Source organism: Bombina bombina, chromosome 2 (assembly GCF_027579735.1).
Source record: "Bombina bombina isolate aBomBom1 chromosome 2, aBomBom1.pri, whole genome shotgun sequence".
Lineage (NCBI taxonomy): Eukaryota > Metazoa > Chordata > Amphibia > Anura > Bombinatoridae > Bombina > Bombina bombina.
This window is the reverse complement of record NC_069500.1, coordinates 65483310-65509640: the sequence shown is the minus strand read 5'-3', so window position 1 is coordinate 65509640 and position 26331 is coordinate 65483310. Positions and strand designations below refer to the sequence as shown.

The following is a 26331-nucleotide window of genomic DNA, read 5'->3' as shown; positions in this document are numbered from 1 at the left end:
GCCGAAACGTACGCCTGGGGTTTATTTGTTTTCCCTTGTTCAAAGGAGATTTGCCTGGTATTTTGGCGCCGGACTGTCATGTGGCAGGGTCAGACTGATATGCTACAGGAGATTTTACCTTTGTGAAAGGCATAGTGTGCAGAAATAGTTTGTACCCTGGGAGTAAGGAGGGACTAAGCCTGAAGTATTTCCAGCTTCAGTTCTAAGCCTAGCTGAGTGCACCTCTGTTCTTTTCTGTGTTTATTCAAATGTTTGTAGCAATGTTATACATTGTTGCTGTCAGTGCTGCCACATAGAGTTAAAGACACATGCACACTTCGGAAGTCCTATGAGCCTACCTAGGTTTATTATTTGTTGAATTATACCAACAAAAAACCACACAAAAAAACAAATCTAATCAATAGAAATAAATTAGAATGTGTTGTTTTTTTTTATTTCATACTATGACTAAAACATGAGTGTTTCATTTATGACTTTACTTTCTCTTTAAAATTTAGCTTGGAAAAAAACCCAACACTATTATACAGAAAAAGTGACAGAAACTGTTATAATTTATTTTGAAGCAGATGTCTTTTAACATGGCCAGTTTAACAAGGGAAAGGGAGGTGAAGAGAGTTTATGATATAAAGGATACAGGTCCCACACCGAGCCTTGAACGTAATTGTACAGGTGGACCAGCGAGGCTATGTGCCAAATACTTTTGGTTGAGAGGGAGTGGTGGGGATAGAATTCTTCTAACCACTCCTAGGAAAGCTCTGATTTCTTCACACAAATCAATGACAATTTCCAGTCTGCTTCACACACCCCACAGCAGATTTTCAGATTTAACTTCTAGAGTAAAGCAGCACTTTTTTGATAAATATATCCTGCCCAGTTCACCAGGAAAAAGGCAACGGGACACATAAAGGTTTGTAACAACGTTCACTATTTTTCTGCTAGTTTTCATGTTCTCTAGATTTAGGGCAATAATTTCAGCTAAATTTGATGCATGCTAAAATAAATTATTAGTCTATATAATGTTTAGTTTTTAGTATTAAGACAGGAATAAAGGCAGAGTTGGTAGAACAGTAGTGTCCATCCTGAGACACAGGGCCACAATTTCACCATATGTAAATACAGCCCTTGATAGTTGACTGATTAATGTACTCACTGTATAAAATATATGTTTCTGGGCCCATGTCTATAGGCAGATTTATGAATACGTATCTGCACTTTTAAAGGTAATTTATATAGGAATATGCATTTTCATTTTTTCTTTAAATATGCCCAAAATTGCACACAAATACCATGTGACACAGAGTATGATGATAAATTAATATCTATACTCTCAAGTTGCAAGGTAATAGACTGATTAATCATTTTTATGCAAATTTATTTGAAGCGAGTGGTTGATTAATAGAACAGACTTCCAGCAGAGGATTTAATGTAAATATAATTGAAGGGGCAAATGACTGAGCTATGACTTAAGCTATCCTAACAATTAACCAAGATTATATATCAGTAGAAAATATAAGCAGGATCAATGGACTTTTTGGTTCTTATCTGCTGTTAAAATCTATGTTTTTATCTATGTATCATTCAGATGGGAATATATGGGAAAGAGATGTGCAAATACTCAGAGTGAGCTGGCTTGTTGCTGAAAATATAGAAGAGATTAGGTTTTTTTTTACAGTATAACTGAGGATTTGTGCTTTCTGGTAGTAAGTTGTTATTTGTTTTATTCTGTAATGTGGAGCATTGGTTTGTTTATATTATTGTCATATATAGGTACTGGGCAGTTTTGTAAGGATGTTACAATAGGTTGTTATGTTTTGTTGTATTTAAGTTACTTTATGCTGTAAGCATTACATTGCAAATTGTAGCCAATACATAGACATAATCTACAGGGCTTGCATACATTAAAAAGGGGACTAAAGGGACAAGTAATGTTTAATATATACTTAGTAAAATTCAACAATAAAGCACTGCGTTGTAAAAAAGATCTACAGACAAAACACATTTTTAAAAAGCATTAAATAGAAACTGTAATACCTCTTAAAAAGTCTCTTGTGTATGCTCTTCTCACTTGTTCCAGCAAATTAGGGACATACAAGCTTCAGCAATGATTAAACAATCATTGTGTAGAATGCTCTAGTGTAAGAGTTGTAGATCATTTTTCAGAGAAAAATTAAATAAAAAAATATTTTTTATGACTGTAATAACTTTGATTTAAGACAGGAACATAAAGATGTGTGTATTCAGATTAAATATTCCTTATATAAATTCAGATTATGAGTGTAAGGGACAAGTTTTATAAATAAAGACAAAAAAATATGTAATTGCTTTTTTGACAATCATATCTGATATTCTTTGTTATTACGATTGCAATTGTAATTATTGATCTGTGGGTCACACACAGAAAATAAGATTGTTATAGAGACAGGAAAGATGAAACAACCTACAACTGATTGATTTTTAAAGGGACATTAAAACTAAATAAATGCTAGATATAATGATACATTCAAATAACAGATTAGTCTGATAATAACATGAGGATGTATTTTTTAATGTTTCATTAGTTGTTTAAATAGTGACAAAATTAGTGTCACTGCTGTGGCCAATTAGAGACAGTTATAAATAGGTCACTAGAGTGTGCAGCCAATGGCTGTGTGGAATAAAACAGTGTTCTGCAGCACTTCCATTTTTAACAGGAACTGAAATGCTTCCAATTTCAGAATGGAATTACAGGAAAGGGGACAAAATAAATAATGAAAGTATATTGTGGAGAATTTTTTATATATATACATGTTTGTATTGCTTCAGACTTGAGAAAGGATGTTATTCTTCCGAAATCTTGTCAACTTATTATTATTACTAGTCCTAAAGCCTGTGTACACGGGCCATTTTTTGTAGTACAGCAGTCCCACCCCTTGCCCTCTCTCTCTCCCTCTCTTATGCTATCTCTTTCGCTCCCCCTCTCTTTTGCTCTCTCTCTCCCCCCTCTCTTTTGCACTCTCTTTCTCCCCCTCTCTTTTGCTTTCTCTCTCTCCCCTCTCTTGCTCTCTTGCTTACCCCTTTCTTTAAAGCTCTCTCCCTCCCGCTCTCTTTTGCTCTCTCTCTCCCCCTCTTTTGCACTCTCTCAGGCCACGCCCACTCCTGACCGACCATGCCCACCCGACCCATTCCCACCCCATCACGGCACTCCTGCCGGCCACGCACCCTCGCCACGGCCGATCCACCCAACCATGCCCCGGTGACGCCCACCCGACCCGTTCTCGCCCGGGATCTCCCCATCACCGCACTCCCGTCGGCAATGCCCCCACATCACAGCTGCTCCGCCTGACCACTCCCCCCCAACTGCTGCTTCCACACACCCTCTCTGCTCTGCTGATAGATCCTAAAGGCCAGGTATGTTTGTCCTCATGCAGTGTCTACTGTGCATGACTGCATCAGACAAACTTACGTGGCCTTTTATTATATAGGATTATTATTATTATCAGGTATTTGTAGAGTGCCAACAGATTCCGCAGAGCTAAATCTTGTCAACTTTTAAATGTATAGTTAGTCCAATAAAAAAAGTATCATTGCTCAATGCAATACTCTTGTTATTTTGATATCTAAATCTCTGGACTAACATGTCTACTCCAATCTATATATATATATATATATATATATATATATACAGGTAGCCCTCAGTTTACACCGGGGTTAGGTTCCAGAAGGAATGGTTGTAAATTGAAACCGTTGTAAACTGAAACCCAGTTTATAATGTAAGTCAATGGGAAGTGAGGGAGATAGGTTCCAGGCCCCTCTCAAAATTGTCATTAGTAACACCTAATACATTATTTTTAAAGCTTTGAAATGAAGACTTAAAATGCTAAACAGCATTATAAACCTAATAAAATAATCACACAACACAGACTATATAATTAAACTAAGTTAAATGAACAAAAACATTTGCTAAACAGCATTATAAACAAATAAAATAATCAAACAACACAGACTTCACTTGCATTTTTCTGCAAACAGTTCTTTCTATGCATTCCAATCTGGACGGATTTATAGACAGGAAGATCTTGTTCCTTTGAAATCTGCTCGATAGCTCAGGTCTGGTTAAACTGATTAATTTCAGCTTGCTTGGCTTTGCTGCAACACAAGCAGACAGCTCCACCTACTGGCTATTTTAATAAATGCACTGCTTCTCAATGTCACATGACTGGAAAAAAAGGTTGTTATTCTGAAACAGTGTAAATTGAACCGTTGTAAACCGAGGGCCACCTGTATATATATATATATATATATATATATATATATATATATATTTGTAGTTCTGGGTTGACTGAACCTTTGTCGATGAAATACTAATAAAACCAATGTTTATTTAGTCCTGTGAGTGCCTCTATATTATAGTATATATGATTTATCATGTTATATTACCATCTCAAAGTGTTTATTGTCCCTTGAAGGGCTCTGTTGCTGATATTTTTGGAGATAAAGCCCAGGTAAAAAAAATTTAGATTGTAAGCTCTCTGGCATATTCAGTAACTAGGTTATAAAGCAGTCATAGTCTGCTTGGAACAAAGCCATGCCGCATCCTTTCAGTTCTCAGGTTCAGTAATGTCAACCACATAAAACACAGTCTACGCCTTTCCCCATCTGTGGGGGAGTACGCAGCTCAGACAAGCTCTGGCTTAGTGTTTTGTTAACGCTTCGGCTGCCACATTACATATAGAACCAATGGCCACAAGCAACTCAACATACTCTGCTGTGCAGCATCTACAGGTTGCCCCTCAAGTGATGTAAAGTGTAAAATGATAATGAATCAGATGTGTTATCTTAATTAGAAAAATATAAAACATTATCAAGTATTTTCCTGTATACAACATATTCACACAATGACACCCGAGAGGAAATAAAGTGCTTCATTTAACTCTATAGATAAATCATTTTCACTAAGATTATATGCTGTTTCCTTGACATGTCTTTTGTTATATACTTAAAGGGACAATTTAATGCAAAAGAAAAATGAAAATGGAGCTTGTAATTTTGAGTGATTGATAGTAGTTTAGTAAGGGTCAATTTGAGAGCCAAAATGCAAGTGTTATGGAACATTTAAAGGACATTAAATACCTGTTTCTTTTGGGTAACAATTCTGCTTTGTTCCATGCTCCCTAGGAATGCCAAAAAGCAAAATATGTTACTTAGGTTTGAAAATTGATGCAAATTCCTTAAACCAGCTATTGGATTTGCAGTATTTGCAGATTACAGGATTTGCTTTCTGACCTTCTTGGGAGCGTGGCACAAGAACCTTTTTCTGAAAAAGCAACAGGTGTTTCAAGTAAACAATGAATATTTGTCAAGCAAGAATTACTATGATGAGCACTACTGTAATCATGCTGGAGAACGTACAGACATAGCGGTAGTTTTTCCAAAGCTAAATGTTGATAGCATAAGCTGTCGGCATTTATCATTGCACAAGCATTTCTAATGAAAGGCTTGTGCAATGCCGCCCCCTGCTAACTGGCGGCCAATCGTTCGTTAGCAGGGGCCGTCAATCATCCACCTGGCGTCGATGCAGCATCCACTGCTTAATAATCTATCCCATAATGTCAGTTTTAGTGCAGTCGTTTCTCTCAGTTAATGATCTCTATTAGGAAATACAATAGAAATAATTAATATTTGATAATACAAATCCACAAACTCACTCTAGCACAATAAACCTCTGCTCAGGTAAGGACATTTATAATGCATTTCTTCTTTATTCACTTTTTTCATTGTACATATTAGACACACACATATACATATATATACACACATACACATATATACACACACACATATACATATATACACACACATATACATATATATACACACATACACATGTATACACACACACATATACATATATACATATATACACACATACATATATACACACACATATACATATATATACACACATACACATATATACACACACATATACATATATATATATATATATACACACATACACATATATACACACACATATACATATATATACACACATACACATATATACACACACACACACACATATATACACACACATATACATATATATATATATATACACATACACATATATACACACACATATACATATATACATATACATATATACACACACATATACATATATACAGGGAGTGCAGAATTATTAGGCAAGTTGTATTTTTGAGGATTAATTTTATTATTGAACAACACCATGTTCTCAAAGAACCCAAAAAACTCATTAATATCAAAGCTGAATAGTTTTGGAAGTAGTTTTTAGTTTGTTTTTAGTTATAGCTATTTTAGGGGGATATCTGTGTGTGCAGGTGACTATTACTGTGCATAATTATTAGGCAACTTAACAAAAAACAAATATATACCCATTTCAATTATTTATTTTTACCAGTGAAACCAATATAACATCTCAACATTCACAAATATACATTTCTGACATTTAAAAAAAAAAAACAAAAACAAATCAGTTTCCTTTCTTTGCAAGGACACTCAAAAGCCTGCCATCCATGGATTCCAGACACTGTTCAGAGAGGTGTACTGTTTTCCCTCCTTGTAAATCTCACATTTGATGATGGACCACAGGTTCTCAATGGAGTTCAGATCAGGTGAACAAGGAGGCCATGTCATTAGATTTTCTTCTTTTATACCCTTTCTTGCCAGCCACGCTGTGGAGTACTTGGACGCGTGTGATGGAGCATTGTCCTGCATGAAAATCATGTTTTTCTTGAAGGATGCAGACTTCTTCCTGTACCACTGCTTGAAGAAGGTGTCTTCCAGAAACTGGCAGTAGGACTGGGAGTTGAGCTTGACTCCATCCTCAACCCGAAAAGGCCCCACAAGCTCATCTTTGATGATACCAGCCCAAACCAGTACTCCACCTCCACCTTGCTGGCGTCTGAGTCGGACTGGAGCTCTCTGCCCTTTACCAATCCAGCCACGGGCCCATCCATCTGGCCCATCAAGACTCACTCTCATTTCATCAGTCCATAAAACCTTAGAAAAATCAGTCTTGAGATATTTCTTGGCCCAGTCTTGACGTTTCAGCTTGTGTGTCTTGTTCAGTGGTGGTCGTCTTTCAGCCTTTCTTACCTTGGCCATGTCTCTGAGTATTGCACACCTTGTGCTTTTGGGCACTCCAGTGATGTTGCAGCTCTGAAATATGGCCAAACTGGTGGCAAGTGGCATCTTGGCAGCTGCACGCTTGACTTTTCTCAGTTCATGGGCAGTTATTTTGCGCCTTGGTTTTTCCACACGCTTCTTGCGACCCTGTTTACTATTTTGAATTAAACGCTTGATTGTTCGATGATCACGCTTCAGAAGCTTTGCAATATTAAGAGTGCTGCATCCCTCCGCAAGATATCTCACTATTTTTGACTTTTCTGAGCCTGTCAAGTCCTTCTTTTGACCCATTTTGCCAAAGGAAAGGAAGTTGCCTAATAATTATGCACACCTGATATAGGGTGTTGATGTCATTAGACCTTCTCATTACAGAGGTGCACATCACCTAATATGCTTAATTGGTAGTAGGCTTTCGAGCCTATACAGCTTGGAGTAAGACAACATGCATAAAGAGGATGATGTGGTCAAAATACTCATTTGCCTAATAATTCTGCACTCCCTGTACATATACATATATACACACACATATACATATTTACACACACATATACATATATACACACACATATACGTATATACATATATACACACACATATACGTATATACACACACATATACATATATACATATACATATATACACACACATATACATATATACAAACACAGATACATATATACATATATACACACACATATACATATATACATATACATATATACACACATATATACATATATACATATACACATATACACACACATATATATATATATATATATATATATATACACACATTTATACATATATACATATATACACATATATATACACACATATACATATATACACACATATACATATATACACATACATACACATATATACATATATACACATATATGCATACACATATACATATATACACACACAAATACAAATACAACCTTTACCTTTTCCCTTTCTACCCCCCTTATCCTAATACCCCTTCCACAACACCTCAAAAATGCTTTCTTATTAATCATTAATTGTACATGTATTAAGCCTTAATTAACCCTTGAGTAATTTCAATAGCAGTTTAAGGTGTATATGAATGCATAATAGAGTAATAGCAAGTGGTAATAGTTAAAGGGACAGTCAAGTCAAAGTTAAACTTTCATGATCCAGATAGGACATGCAATTTCAAACAACTTTCCAATTTACTTTCTCATCAAATGTGCTTTGTTCTCTAGATATTCTTTGTTGAAAGCTAAACCTAGGTAGCCTAATATGCTAATTTTTAAGCCCTTGAAAGCCGCCTCTTATCTCAGGGCATTTGTTTTTCACAGCTGGACAGTGATAGTTTGTGTGTGCCATATAGATAACATTGTGCTCACTCCCGTGTAGTTATTTATAAGTCAGCACAGATTGGCTAAAATACATGTCTGTCAAAAGAACTGAGATAAGGGGGCAGTCTGCAGAGGCTTTGATGCAAATTAATTACAGTGGTAAAAAGTATATTAATATAACAGTGTTGGTTATACTAAACTGGGGAATGGGTAATAAAGAGATTATCTATTTTTTAAACAATAACAATTCTGAAGTAGACTGTCCCTTTAATAGCAGGTTTTCAAAAGCATGACATTTACATACACCTCTTCCAGAATACCTGAAGTGGAACAGGTTGGCTAGAGAGGTAGTATGCACGAGTGCTGGCTAAAGTGCCAGAGAGGACCCAAAGCCGGAGTCAGGAGATAGCCAAAGTCAAACAGAAGATCTGGGAAGTAAAGAGCCAAGGCAGCAGGCCCAGCAGGGAAGGCCCAAGGTCAGCAACAGTTAGACAGTCCACCAGACCAAATAAGGGTCAACGTCCTGGCCAAGGTCAAACCAAAATCATACAATAAACTAGAATCAGTCCAAACAGATGTCAAGTAATAGGGAGCAGGTGGAATCAAAGTCAAAATGGGAAGCCAAATGTCAAGGAGCCAGCAAACAATAGGAAGCACAGGGTAGGCAACAGGTTGCAAAAAATATGGAACTAGGAAAGCCTAGAGGGGTAACTGGGAGTTGGGTAATTCATGACTACAATAACCAAGCACGGTCTGAAGGTATAAAGAGGCTTGTATAGTGCATTGTGTGATGTCATCATGATGTGTATGGATACCAATTGATTGGGTGTTGGACTTTGGGCCGGCCAGCATCTCTTTTAAATATTAGTGCAGTTTCATAAGCTGTACACAGTACAGTTACACTCATAATAACACCATCTAATAAATACATTACACAGTACAGTTACACACATAATAACACCATCTAATAAATACATTACACAGTACAGTTACACTCATAATAACACCATCTAATTAATACATTACACAGTACAGTTACACACATAATAACACTATCTAATAAATACATTACAGAGTACAGTTACACTCATAATAACACTATCTAATAAATACATTACACAGTACAGTTACACTCATAATAACACCATGTAATAAATACATTACACAGTACAGTTACACTCATAATAACACTATCTAATAAATGCATTACAGAGTACAGTTACACTCATAATAACACTATCTAATAAATACATTACACAGTACAGTTACACACATAATAACACCATCTAATAAATACATTACACAGTACAGTTACACACATAATAACACCATCTAATAAATACATTACACAGTACAGTTACACTCATAATAACACCATCTAATAAATACATTACACAGTACAGTTACACTCATAATAACACCATCTAATAAATACATTACACAGTACAGTTACACTCATAATAACACCATCTAATAAATACATTACACAGTACAGTTACACACATAACACCATCTAATAAATACATTACACAGTACAGTTACACTCATAATAACACCATCTAATAAATACATTACACAGTACAGGTACACTCATAATAACACTATCTAATAAATACATTACACAGTACAGTTACACTCATAATAACACTATCTAATAAATACATTACACAGCACAGTTACACTCATAATAACACTATCTAATAAATACATTACACAGTACAGTTACACACATAATAACACTATCTAATAAATATATTACACAGTACAGTTACACACATAATAACACCATCTAATAAATACATTACATAGTATAGTTACACTTATAATAACACCATCTAATAAATACATTACACAGTACAGTTACACACATAATAACACCATCTAATAAATACATTACATAGTATAGTTACACTTATAATAACACCATCTAATAAATACATTACACAGTACAGTTACACACATAATAACACTATCTTATAAATACATTACACAGTACAGTTACACACATAATAACACCATCTAATAAATACATTACATAGTATAGTTACACTTATAATAACACCATCTAATAAATCCATTACACAGTACAGTTACACACAAAATAACACCATCTAATAAATACATTACACAGTACAGTTACACACATAATAACACTATCTAACAAATGCATTTCACAGTACAGTTACACTCATAATAACACCATCTAATAAATACATTACATAGTATAGTTACACTTATAATAACACCATCTAATAAATACATTACACAGTACAGTTACACACAAAATAACACCATCTAATAAATACATTACACAGTACAGTTACACACATAATAACACCATCTAATAAATACATTACACAGTACAGTTACACACATAATAACACTATCTAATAAATACATTACACAGTACAGTTACACACATAATAACACCATCTAATAAATACATTACACAGTATAGTTACACTCATAATAACACCATCTAATAAATACATTACACAGTACAGTTACACTCATAATAACACCATCTAATAAATACATTAGACAGTACAGTTACACTCATAATAACACCATCTAATAAATACATTACACAGTACAGTTACACACATAACACCATCTAATAAATACATTACACAGTACAGTTACACTCATAATAACACCATCTAATAAATACATTACACAGTACAGGTACACTCATAATAACACTATCTAATAAATACATTACACAGTACAGTTACACTCATAATAACACTATCTAATAAATACATTACACAGCACAGTTACACTCATAATAACACTATCAAATAAATACATTACACAGTACAGTTACACACATAATAACACTATCTAATAAATATATTACACAGTACAGTTACACACATAATAACACCATCTAATAAATACATTACATAGTATAGTTACACTTATAATAACACCATCTAATAAATACATTACACAGTACAGTTACACACATAATAACACCATCTAATAAATACATTACATAGTATAGTTACACTTATAATAACACCATCTAATAAATACATTACACAGTACAGTTACACACATAATAACACTATCTTATAAATACATTACACAGTACAGTTACACACATAATAACACCATCTAATAAATACATTACATAGTATAGTTACACTTATAATAACACCATCTAATAAATACATTACACAGTACAGTTACACACAAAATAACACCATCTAATAAATACATTACACAGTACAGTTACACACATAATAACACTATCTAACAAATGCATTTCACAGTACAGTTACACTCATAATAACACCATCTAATAAATACATTACACAGTACAGTTACACTCATAATAACACCATCTAATAAATACATTACACAGTACAGTTACACTCATAATAACACCATCTAATAAATACATTACACAGTACAGTTACACTCATAATAACACCATCTAATAAATACATTACACAGTACAGTTACACACATAATAACACCATCTAATAAATACATTACACAGTACAGTTACACACATAATAACACTATCTAATAAATACATTACACAGTACAGTTACACACATAATAACACTATCTAATAAATACATTACACAGTACAGTTACACTCATAATAACACTATCTAATAAATAGGAATATCTTTTACCAAAAAATCCTAATTAATATATATATATATATACACACACATATATATATATATATATATATATATATATATATATATATATATATATATATATATGTGTGTGTGTGTGTGTGTGTGTGTGTTTTTAATAATACAAAGAATATATTCTGCTATGTGAAGAACATTGGAATGTGAAATATTAACATTTCATGTCAGGTTAGTGCACTTGAGAAAACATCTTCTTGCTCCGAATGGAAGTTATGAAGAAGCGGTCTAAAGAGCTACATCACATCATATCCACTCGCACTTTGATAAATATGCCCCAAAGGCATCAATCACAATGTTTCTAATATTTCCTATAGATAATGAGTTTTTTTGATGTTGGCTGATTTTGTCACCATGTTTTTTAAATAATCCCAGATCCACATGGAATTGGCCAATCAAAGGCACCAGCTGGGAAGTACTTTTCAACTGAAAATGTGTTTACAATTATTAACTTCATATTATTGATAAAGATATTTGTAATCCGAACAAAAAAGTCAAATACTATGGGGCCGATTTAACAAAGTGCGAGCAGACATGATACGCTGTAGTGGATCATGTCCGCCGCACATCGATAAATGCTGTCGGCATTTATCATTGAACAAGCAGTTCTGGTGAACTGCTTCTGCAATGCCGTCCTCTGCAGATTTGCATCCAATCAGTGTCAATCAACCCAATCATATACAATTGTGCGGATTGCTGTCCGCCGCCTCAGAGGAGGCCAACGAGTTAAGGAGCAGCAGTCTTAAGACCGCTGCGTCTTAACTCCAGTTTCCGGCGAGCCTGAAGGCCAGTTACATTCAGGGCCATTTGGCCCTTGTTAAATCGGTCCCAAAGGCTGTTTGCCAGCTCGACATACATTGTTTGGATTGATATTTTTGTACAGTGAAATATGTTCACAATACCTAACCTAACATGCTTAAAATTAACCATTTTTTCCAAAAATATAATGTGTTAATCTGAAAGTGATTGGCATTTTTGCTCAATGAACTTGTTTTAGGTGCAGTGGCGTCACTAGGGGGGGGCGGGGGGGGCGGGCCGCACCCGGGTGACACCCTCCAGGGGGTGACACCAAAAAAAAAAAAAAAATTTTTTTTTTTTTTTTTTTTTTTTTTTTTTTTAATTTTATTGAAATTCAAAGAAATACAATGTTGAGATGCATAGATTTTTTTTTTATTAGAGGGGCTGGCATTTGTGAACATTGGTGGGACTGGGGAAGATGTAGACACACAATTTTTTTGCCCCTTGAGCCAGTGCTGCAATTTCAACAAATAGTTTTGTCTGTACTTTGCTTTTCCCCTGCCCAATTTCCCTATGAATGTTGTGGGCATGCCCTGGGGCTTGCAAAGTTGCACTGCTAGCCTAAACCTGCCTGCCTATCTGTGCTCACTGCTCAGTGACATGTGAAGCAGTGGAGTCACTCACTGCTGTGCTGTCTCTCTAAACGGGAACTGGCAAATCATGAGGGGATGCCTGGCACCTGACTGCATGACTGTTTGACACTGTCTTTAAAGTGAAGGAGCCACGTATGATGCCCACCAGACCATTACGGTTACGGTACACTAAGTGCACACTGAACAGGTAGGAGGGCGGGCGGGGGTCTGGGGGTGGGCAGAGTGCAGAGGTGATTGGCCATAAGAAGCGGTAGGCTGTGCACTGACAGGCTTGGAACAGAGTCAGAGAGCAGAATTTTCATAGTTTGCGCCTAAAACTTTTCTTTAGTGCTCTGTTTATCTTTCATTTGATGCTCTGCTGAGCCAGGGAGCCGCTCTAGGCATGCGCTTTATAATTAATGCAGTGCAGTTTACATATTTTGTAAGTGTGTGTCTGAGTTTTTGTGTGTGTGTGTCTCAGTGTTTTTGTGTGTGTGTTTTTGTGTGTGTGTCTGAGTGTGTTTCCGAGTGTTTGTGTGTGCATCTGAGTATGTTTTAAGTGTGTCTGAGTGTTTGTATGTGTGTTTGCCTGTGTTTTTGTGTGTGTCTGCTTTCTGGGGGGGGGGGGGGTGACACCATAACTTACCGCACCGGGTGACACCAACCCTAGTGACGCCACTGTTTAGGTGTTATTACTATAAAAATAATATTTTGTTATTTTTTATAAGTCATTGAGTTGAAAGTGTTGTTTGATTCTGCAAGATTTTCATTTTCTATCAAGAGGAGTGTAGGAAATAACTGATTTTAAGCTACAAGGTTTACTCTATTGAAAGAATGCAGCTGATAAAGTCTCACCTAAAGTTGAAAAGTTCACTGTACAAAATGGGCTTGTCTTCGCCGGAAAAAAACAGCATTTTTTTTCATAAAAAATATATACCTGTGTGTATATATATTATTTTTTTAAATATCTTATAAAAAACTTTTCTGTGACAGCTTTGATATTTGTATTTTTTATTAGAAAAAGATAGAGGGAAGGAAGGAATGGATAGTCCAATACCCCCACCTATAGGTCTTAAAGCCCTTTACCCATAAGCCTTTTAGTCCGACCCTCATCTGGTGCTGTACCACCCTTTAAAGTCCCCAAGTCAGTGCTTAAAGTATCTGTGAATGTTTTTTTCCTTTTTAATTATCATGTGCCATTGAAATGTCCTAAAAACTCAAAAACAAGGACACCTCGTGTAGCATCAAAGTCATAGTTCCTGGCCTCTGTTAAAATAGTTCTTGTTTAAAATACCTATGGTCCTAAACCAAGTATTTCTCTGCTTTTGGATGGGAACTTGGACTCTGACATTATTTTTCCATTATATATATATATATATATATATATATATATATATATATATATATATATATATATATATATATATATATACATACATACATACATACATACATACATACATATATATATATATATATATATATGTGTGTGTGTATACATGTACATGTGTAATAGTCAGTGTATGCATGTGGGTGTATAGTAACAGGGACATCATCATTTTTGTAACAGGGACATCATTTTATAAAAAAAAAAAAGATTATTAAAATTGCATTCTATAGGTGTAAACAATCTATTAATATGCATTTTACCTTATGGGCATGTTTAGGTTTCTTTTCTATCACCTACTGCAGCTACAGTAATTAATAGTACAGATAACCTATCACATACTAAATATTAAACTGATGCTGGTAATACATATAACCTACTTTAGAGAAATATCATTGTCACTACTGAACTTAGAGTTAAATTGAATAAATGAAGAGTCTTTATTTCACATATATTTGACCCTATACGTCTCTGTCATACTCTCTCTGCTGAGTGTTGTACTTTCCATAGACACAGCAAGTTCTATACAAATAATATTTTGCAATAAATCAAGGTGATTACTATTGGTAAAACGTTTAAGGGACATGATTTGCTTCCAGCTAATCTGTTTAATGAAAGAGGAATGAACAGAAAGGTCTATAAAAACATTTACTATTCAGTAAGTGAGCTTCAGTGAACCTCACTGATAATTCTGGGACATCTTTCAACATATAAAAAAGTTCCTGATACCAATTACAATGTTTCGTAGTCATGTTTATAACAACAAGTGGTTATTTTATAGGCAACAATGTGATCATTTTGTAGGCAAAGCCTGAACACATAAAAGATGATTCAATAGACAGTGGAGGTGCAGATGAACTATGATGTTACAAAGAAATGCAACTCTAGTACAGTATATGAGCCCAGAGTATCAGCTATGCTGCAAGCCAGAGCCTTCCCATAGCACAGTGATCTCTCTGGTTGGAGCAATTCATATAGCTGGGAAAGGCTCTCTGTATCCAGTTACCCACCCTGAACATTTCCTCTATAACAACCATAAATTACTTCCCTTTTCCCCACAGTGCACATGACAGGTGCCACAATGCGCTGCGCCAGTAGCTGTGAAATCAGGGTGCAGACGTCATTTTAAGCTCACCTTCCTGCTACAGGTCCAGGGTGACTGGAATAGCCATGCAGCACTTTAACTTATCTGCAAAACATCCACTCTCTGAAGCTTTACTAACGTACCTACGCTTTGATGGACTTTGCTTCTTTTTATTCTGCTTATGTTTTTTATGAATTTTTAACCAGTGTTATTGTCTGCTACTATCTTTGTATCTGCTTTGTACATTGTTGATTTTAAAGATTTAAGGAGTTATATACTCACATTATATATATATATATATTAAATATAACTTAAGCCTATTACTACACATATATTCAGCTGCTGTTTGCAGCGCAAGTACATTTTCTCTGCACCTGTTTAGGTACTGAGATCTTTCCCTTATACAGCAATTGACCGATCAATTATACCTAAAAGTTATGAAACCCTCTTTTTTTCTACTGTCACACACGTCTTCCCTCTAAATATAATTTATAAATATATAAATTATATAATTCTACCACAAAATACTATAACCCACTGCCAGCATGTCCAAGTGCCCTAGACAACAATGCTTCACCCCTAGGCTAATAGGTCTTGTCCCTATTTATCTCAGTCCTGATTTGAAATGATATATTATACTGAAAGGGAATGAGTTCCTGGCTGGACAGAGACTGGAGAGCATTAAACATGTGATGTATCTCTCGCCTACATGGCAGATGGCACTCAGACTTCTAAACAACATTATGGCTTGAGCATTGCAGCCTCTAACTGACTGTATTGTTTAAAGTCTATGTTTCAAAAATTGTTCATAGGCATAAATGAGGCATAGGGGCCTATTTATCAATAGCTTGATGCCCCGTGTTTCTGACGAGCCTCCATAACCTGTCCGCCTGCTCTGAGACGGCGGACAAACATCGCCGAAAATCCAGTGCGATCGAGTTGATTGACACCCCCTGCTAGTGGCCGATTGCTTGGCCTCGAATCTGCAGGGGGCAGTATTGCACCAGCAGTTCACCAGAACTGCTGGTGCAAAGATAAAGGCCAAGAGCATATGCTGTTGGCATTTATCTATGTGCGGCGGACATGATCCGCAACATCGGATCATGTCTGCTTGCACCTTCTTAAATATGCCCCATAGTTTTCATAATGCAACAAAGCTGTGTGCATATTTGTAGTTATCCCTGCACTACACTAAATAGTATAGAATTATACATTAAGTTTAAAGGGACATTTTTTTCCGTTTATGATTCAGATAGAGCATGTAATTTTAAACAACTTTCAAATTTACTTCTATTATCAAATTTGGATCATTCTCTTTTATAATTTGTTGAGCTAAATGAATACATTGCATAAGCCAATGACAGGAGGCATATATGTCCAGCCACCAATCAGCAGCTAGATTCTAGTATTGCATTGCTGTTCCTGAGCCTACCTAGGTATGTTTATAAACAAAGGATACCAAAAGAATGAAGCAAATTAGGTACAAGTTGTGAATTAGATAGTTGTGCAATCTCTATCTGAATCATGAAGGAAAAAGTTTGGGTTTCATTCCCCTTTAATTACAAAATTTGTACTTAGGTAGCAGATAAACATGAATATAATTATGGCCCTGGGTAACAAGTGGAGTATAATGTTTGTTTGATTATTATCACCTAGTTTTTATGCATTTAGATCATCCAAATAGTTCTATAGAAAGGAGCATTTTAGCAAAATAAACTTATTACAAAATAATTTTTAAAAAGCATAACACATAAATTATTATTCATTTAACATAACAATTATGTCCCTTTAAATAGATAATGATATGGCCTCAATATAAGTGATAATATAAAATACTCAATTACAGTGCAAGTTTTGCTAACAAATGAAAGCGTCTGGCTTTGTGTACTCCATGAATAAGTCTTGATTGGGTCCTCCAAAAAATAGAAGTGGTGCGGAGCAATTTCACTGAAAATATAATTGCAGCAAAAAAATTAGTTCATTTTTCAGAAACAATTTTACACTTGGTCTGTATGTTGATTTAATAAATGATATCAATACTATATATCCCTTGACTGTACGTTGATTTTCTTATGACTGTGAGGGGGATTATTGCATTTCAATTTCTAATCTTTTTCTATTTTTAAGCAAATCTCTTTGACCATAACAGTTTTCTACCAGGTATAGATCTTAAATTATTTTTGGTTCTTTACTCTGTTATAAATGTAGCGTTGAATCTCTCCATTTACCCTCATGTTATCCAAAATTCTCTTTATTGTTTTTTACATTTCAATCAATGGAAACCATCACAGCCCATGATAGAGGGAGGGGTAGAGTGAGGACATCTGTGCAGACCCAGCCAAGAGAGTGGGCCCAGCTGGCTAAACATGCAAGCCCAACGACCACACTTCCTTCCTGTGAGACCCACCTACTGTTTCTCAGCTCTCAAATGTATCACTTGGTTGGAATACTGGGTAATAGGAAACAGGAGTCTGGTGATCATATTTAAGAAGATATTTTATCAGCGTAATGTAAAATAGACCAGCTCTGATGAAATGTACCCACTTTATTGTAGGCGTTACTCATTCGCAAGTCTTGACTTTTTTATTACAATGATGTCACTGGAGCACATAATATCATATTAAATAAATGTTCACAAAATATTTCAGCATTTTAAAATAACATCCATTAAAATAAAAAATCCCTTTTCTTACCATGGGCCCAATGATCTAAAGCTCTCTGGTCTGGCGAGATGAGTTAAGAAGTCTCGGCAGTACTGTGAGAAAAGCCCCCAAAGATTTTGCTAAATTTCTCTCCATGCCGGCGAGTTTTTGATTATCTAGCCCTATGTGTTTAACTGCCAAAAAAAGAGTTAAACTTGTGGGGCCCCATGTACTGAATGAGTTGGGAACCTGTCCTCCAACTTTCGCAAAAAACTATTGCACAATGACTTTCTTGTGCAATGCCCACTACATCATATATCAAGGTACTTATTACTACTAGTCAGCTCTACTAGAATAAACCGTATATCAAGGTACTTATTACTACTAGTCAGCTCTACTAGTATAAACCGTATATCAAGGTACTTATTACTATTAGTCAGCTCTACTAGTATAAACCGTATATCGAGGTACATTACTACTAGTCAGCTCTACTGGTATAAACCGTATATCAAGGTACTTATTACTACTAGTCAGCTCTACTAGTATAAACCTTATATCAAGGTACTTATTACTACTAATCAGCTCTACTAGCATAAACCGTATATCGAGGTACTTATTACTACTAGTCAACTCTACTAGTATAAACCATATATTGAGGTACTTATTACTACTAATCAGCTCTAGCATAAACTGTATATTGAGGTACTTATTACTACTAGTCAGCTCTACTAGTATAAACTATATATCAAGCTACTTATTACTACTAGTCAGCTCTACTAGCATAAAACCTATATTGAGGTACTTATAACTAATAATAGTAGAAAGACCCACCCATGAGTTTCATAAGGATACCATCAATTTTTTGGACTTAAAACTCAAAGGACTACCTAATAGTAGAATTGAATCAATTATGTATTGCAAGCCAATCTCAGGTAATACCCTCTTGAGTGCTAAGAGTTGCCACCTGAAGCATGTTCCACATGCTGTGGTCAAGGGCCAATTTATATGAACAAAAAGGAACTGTACAGATACTTGCCAGTAGTACAGCGGCTAATGATTTGAGCAGTAGACTCATGGAAAGGGGCTACAAGAAATCTGTAGTTAATAGAGCTCGATTAGAAGTGGAGAAGTTAGATAGAGGTACTTTACTGCAAGACAAAAATATAATGGAAAACAAGTCCTTTGATGGTGTTACATTTATTACCAATTATAGCGCACAATACAATAAAGTGTGCGGCATAATACGCAAACACTTTTAAAGTATTAATCGCCGATGACCTATTGGTCCCTACAGTCTAAAAAGGCATAAGATGTGCCCATAGGAAAGCAAAAATATTGGGAAATGTAGTAGCACCAGCAGAAGTGATCAAACCTAAACAGACCATCCATACTTGGTTACAACATAAAGGGATGTTTAAATGTGGTAGATCAAGGTGCAAACCGTGTGAACATGTCCTTTTGGGAGATACATTTACATCCACGGTAACACAGGAAATCTTTGATATTCGTAGTTGCTTAAATTGTACTTGAAACTTTGTTATAAACCTCATAACATGCACCTCATGTTTTCTTCAATATGTAGGACTTACGTTAGGGATGTTAATTCTTGTATCAGAGAACATCTCTCAGTTATACATATAGGTAAAGCTAAAACTCCCTTGGTACAGCACTTTACCTATTTTCACAATAAAAGTACTGACACCTTAGCCTGGAATATCATTGAGATGATTCCAACAGTAGGCAGATGTGGGGACAGGAACAAACGTCTTGAATGCCAAGAAATGTTCTGGATATTCCGGCTAAAAACCAGGGTACCGACTGGATTAAATTCTGAATATGATTCAATTAATTTTTGGCAATAGATTTAGTTTTCCTTTCCCCTATTTATTTATTTAGTTTTTTCATGTATTACTACTTTTTTACACTATATATCTATATATTTTTATTTACATATTTAAATATTCACCTTATGTTTGTATGGATACTATATCATATATTGTTTGCATTTCTACGTTATCATATGTTTACTTGATTTCATCCTATATTACAACTATATATTGTTTCAAGATATCTTGTGGAGGTCTGTTTGTACTATATCAGGAATGGGACAATACATCAATACATTTTTCGTAATAATCTTTGATTTGGTTTAATACTCATTAATTCTGGGTATTCACACTCAGATTGGTTACCCCATTCCTAGATAGATACCTCCTTATATACTCATACATTCATTTATGTGCATGCGTTGTATATTTTCATGAATAGTATAGGTTACTTTAACTGAATGCAAAATAGAATGAGGGCATATAGATTAATTTGGCCGCTTGTATTTACCGAGCAGCGAATATAGTTGGTAACAAGTAGATATAATATTATTATTAAATTTAATTAATCTCTCTATTTGCCCTCTACTACTATTTTGTATATCAATACTGGGTGCATTATTTATGTGGTTGCAGGCAGGATGTATGCATTTTTATATATATGTCTACAGAATGATTGTACGTTCACTCTGGGCAGCACTGGCAACATGTAAAATTGTTAGAGGGTGTGTTTATGCAAATTTTATTTGACAATTAACCAATGAATACCCTTTTATGTACTTAAATAGGTGTAGTGCACCGGATAGATTAGGCTATCACTACGGCTTTCGCCGAAACGCTTAAGCCTATCTGATACACTACACCCTCTATGTTTCACCATGGACTCTGAGGTCTTTTTTAACCTGTGGAAATAAAGAATCTTTTATTTGTATACGGACCGTTCGCTTTTGTTCTTTGTTGAAAGTTACTTATAACTAATAGTCAGCTCTACTAGTATAAACAGTATATCGAGGTACTTATTACTACTAGTCAGCTCTACTAGCATAAACCGTATATCGAGGTACTTATTACTACTAATCAGCTCTAGTATAAACCGTATATCGAGGTACTTATTACTACTAGTCAGCTCTACTAGCATAAACCGTATATCGAGGTACTTATTACTACTAATCAGCTCTAGTATAAACCGTATATCGAGGTACATATTACTACTAGTCAGCTCTACTAGTATAAAACGTATATCGAGGTACTTATTGCTACTAATCAGCTTTAGTATAAACCGTATATCGAGGTACTTATTACTACTAATCAGCTCTAGTATAAACCTATATCAAGGTACTTATTACTACTAATCAGCTCTAGTATAAACCGTATATCGAGGTACTTATTACTACTATGTAATAGAAAACCCCTATTATCCTATAGGGAAGGTGGGAAAATGGTATATAACCTAAACCTCTTGGTGTATTCCTAGGTACACCAGTAGGTAGTGCTTAATGCCTATATAGCATGGTTTATATTATTGGTAGAGGAAAGAAGCATTATGGTGGCACACTTGAAGGTTATAATACCTGGTGAATGTAGATGGAAGGTAGATATATTTACCAAAATAGACAAAAAATATAATAAAATATAACCTTTATTCAATATGCATTAAAAATGATATTGTGGACCATGCCACCAATAAAAACAGTGTATGTAGTTTGCGTGTTAGTGTAAATTAAAAACGTTATCAATGATGAGCACTGCTAATCCTCCACAGACAAAACTGAATATTTTGTCAGATAAGCAATTACAAGGTAGTTGTGTACATTCAGTATATAATATCCCTAAGTAAGATATGTTGTTGCCCTAACAATCAGTTAGGATCAGTACTATATATCTATGGTAAGAACTGAAACGCCGTGGTAATAAGTTTAAACAATAAGGGTATATGGGTATTAGCACACCGGTGTCTAGCTATCTATATAATCCCAGTAATATCATATATCCACAGTAAATAAGCTTGTAGCAATGCAGTGCGCTCAAAAATAAATACCCATCTTATGTTACCTATTAATTCCGTAGCGACTTGCGTTACAGTAATCTTATAGTTAAAAATAAATTACTTAGAGAGTAGTATGAAGTATTAGGGTATAGCGGTCAGGTAGACACTCAAGAACCCCACTGTATTGTAAAACAATCTATTCAAAGCGATCTCCCAAAGGGGAGATAGTAAACCCCACAGTAATTACTAATTATTAAACAGTAGGGTGAGTTAACGTTATAAAACCTTATTGCCAAATAGGCCAACAATTAGACCGCTAAGTTCTATTTGTATTATAAACTATAAATATTTATATTTCAACAACATAACAATCAAATGGAGGACAAACAGTGGGGTTCTTGAGTGTCTACCTGACCGCTATACCATATCAAGTAGGTTAAATGAGTTAAGGGAGTTTGTGTGTGTGTTTAGCTATTGCATATAGTGGCGTGTATGATATTCGTATATGGGTCTAATGGCGATACTGGCATGTTTGATAAATTATGCTTTTCAAACTTTTAATATAATAAAAGTATTTTTTTAAATGTATTAAGAAACCCTTGTTTTTCATTTTGCTGAGATAAAAAAGAAAAGTGCGGGATATTAAATTCCATAAGAAGAAAGCGGCTGTAACATATCTTATCTTCTAAAACATAAATTGTAAAACCACCAAGTGACAAAGTATTAATAAAAGTTTAAAAATGCAAAATTAATTGTGCACACTGATTTTTTAAAAACCCACTGTACAAACCTCACTCTCACTGCACATACCTCACTCTTGCTGTACAGACCTCACTCTCACTGTACAGACCTCACTCTCGCTGTACAGACCTCACTCTCGCTGTACAGACCTCATTCTCGCTGTACAGACCTCACTCTCGCTGTACAGACATCACTCTCACTGTACAGACATCACTCTCACTGTACAGATATAACTCTCACTGTACAGACATCACTCTCACTGTACAGACCTCACTCTCACTGTACTTACATCACTATCACTGTACAGACATCACTCTCACTGCACAGACCTCACTCTCACTGTACATACATCACTATCACTGTTCAGACCTGACTCTTACTGTACAAACCTCACTATCACTGTAGAAACATCACTCTCACTGTACAAACCTCACTCTCACTGTGCAGACCTCACTCTCACTGTACAGACCTCACTCTCACTGTACAGACCTCATTACCACTGTACAGACCTCACTGTACAGACCTCACTCTCATTGTACAGACCTCACTCTCACTGTACAGACCTCACTCTCACTGTACAGACCTCACTCTCACTGTACAGATATAACTCACTGTACAGACCTCACTCTCGCTGTACAGACCTCACTCTCGCTGTACAGACCTCACTCTCACTGTACAGACCTCACTCTCACTGTACAGACATCACTAACTGGGTCACCTCAGATTATATATAACAGAATAGTACATAAAAAACTATAAGACAATTGGAATCATTAAGAAATATTTTTATGATTTTCTTTACATAGAAGCTAAATATTCAAAGTGCTTTTGCTGTGCTAAAAATACAATTTGTGTGTTGGTATTTTATGTACAGTTGCCAAAGGCTGATATAAATTGGGGTAAATAAAACCCTTTAATGTTTATGGTAATTACACAGGTGTCTGCAGAGATGTTTGTTTAGTGTGTGCCCAGCTAGTCACACTACAGTAAGACTTAGGTGGGTGAGAGAGCTCTGTAGATTATTTTATTTTGGCTGGGAGCAGCTGGTATGAATAGAGGGAGGGAACAGCAAGTGGGTACTTGTGCCAAGACTGCTTTGGAGATTCCTTCAGATTAGTCAGAGGTATTTTCTGTGTTTTGTAAAGTAAAAACAGATAAATACCATGTTAAATTATATTCCTCCACTATAGTGTGCAGATGTCTGTCATGTATTTGTTTTTACAGGATTGTAGATATAGTTGCCACCTCGGTCATGTTTTCCTGGATACTTATGAGTTACACATGCTGCAGGGTGTACAGGGAGGAACATGTATTGTGTTTCTGCACAGCACTATTCATATTCCTCCCTGCACACCCTGCAGCATGTGTAACTCATAAGTGTTCTGTATTTTAAGGGACAGGGTGGCAGTAGATGCTGAGGATATTATCCTATGCTGCTAAATTGATTTAATTTACCATTTACTCCAAACAAAGTGAAGTGATGTTATGGAGATCTGGGGAATGAGAACAATTGTAGTCAGTGTTAGAAGTATTAAATATTGGCCCCCGGTGCAAGCAAATCGTTTGGTCTCCACCTTACTTAAAGGGATGTTAAACAGTCTGTTTTATTGTTGTAATAAAAAAAAGCACTAAGCAGTTGCTTATACTTAAAGGGACAGCAAAGTCATAATTAGATATTCATGATTTAGACATAACATACAATTTTAAACAACTTTCCAATTTACTTATATTATTTGCTTCCTTCTCTTGTTATCCTTTGCTGAAAAGTTTATCTAGGTAAGCTATATATATATATATATATATATATATATAATATATATATATATATATATATATATATATATATATATATATATACCGATTGTCATTGGCTCACCCATGGGTTCAGTTAGAAACCAGTAGTGCATTGCTGCTCCTTCAAAAAATGATACCAAAAGAATGAAACAAATTTGATCACAGAAGTAAACTGGAAAGTTGTATGTTCTACCTAAATAATGAAAGAAAAAAATTGTGTTTCATGTCCCTTTAATATAAACCATTGCAATATGTATTATTCATCTACTTAAATGGATTTTACTTGTATTTCTTATTTTGCACTACATTTGTGCAGTTTCCATTACTTCCTGTCACAGCCCTACAAAGAGGAGGGAGGCGATGCAGGAAGGTTTATCTTAGCCTATTGTCATAAAACTTGAACTTTTGCTCATGCTCAGAACTGACATAATAAAACTTCGATTTTAAAAATTGTCTACTCCTATCACACTGAGGGCAGTGGCTACACTGAGAATTTATAAGTGGTAATAAAAAATAAGCAAATTGTTTTTTGCTGTTTTTCACACAATCTATTTCTTTTTATGTTTACTTTGATTTTAGCATATTTGTTTTTACCAAAGGAGCAATGTTTAATATCCCTTTAATATAATATTAACCAGTAGATGTGATAGAAGTGGAAAAAGAAAGAAAGAACGAAAGAAAGAAAGACCCTGTGTGGCCGCAGTATATTTCAGTAACTCTTGTGGTACAGAAAGGAAATGAGTGAGTTCAGGGCACACAGTTTTCCTTTTTTTCACAGTTAAGTGTTGTCTTGCGCTACAACCGCACAATGGGCTTTAAATAAACCTCATGTGGACATGTGGGGGCTGTGACGCTGGCATTTGATTGCAGAATGAAAAGCGGAGCTTCTTCCTGTTTGTAAAACACAGCCCTGAGATACATTCCCTAGCCTTGATTATCTGTGGTGGGAGATAAACCTTACAGCACATATTTCCTGTTCTTAAACCCCTTTGAAATGCTGGCATGTATGAAAGTTTAATTATGACAGAATATAAAAAAACAATATGTATATGCAAAATATATAAAGTACAAACTCAAATGCTTTTCAATTCCAAACTAGCTTCTATGTTGTGGTGCATAACAGGCCATAGAAGCTTCATCCTCTCTTAAAGGGACATGAAACCCACAATTTTTCTTTCATGATTTAGATAGAGAATACAATTTTAAATAACATTCCAAATGATTTCTAATTTGCTTCATTCTTAAGATATCATTTGTTGAAGAAATAGCAATGCACATGGGTGAGCTAATTACACGAGGCATCGATGTGTAGTCACCAAACAGCAGCTACTGAGTCTATTTAGAT

The 26331-nt window shown here is 35.1% G+C and overlaps 1 protein-coding gene across 2 annotated transcripts in view; it reads left to right on the top strand.

The window, feature by feature from the left end:
- Window positions 1-801: 801 nt before the first annotated feature.
- ZBTB7C (zinc finger and BTB domain containing 7C) overlaps window positions 802-26331 on the top strand; it is a 205134-nt gene continuing 179604 nt past the window's right edge. The window contains exon 1 of one of the 2 annotated variants that reach the window (XM_053701092.1): window positions 802-907. The gene's annotated coding sequence lies outside the window, so the exon portion shown is untranslated. The remainder of the gene's footprint in view (window positions 908-26331) is intronic. The other variant, XM_053701094.1, reaches the window with a different exon arrangement.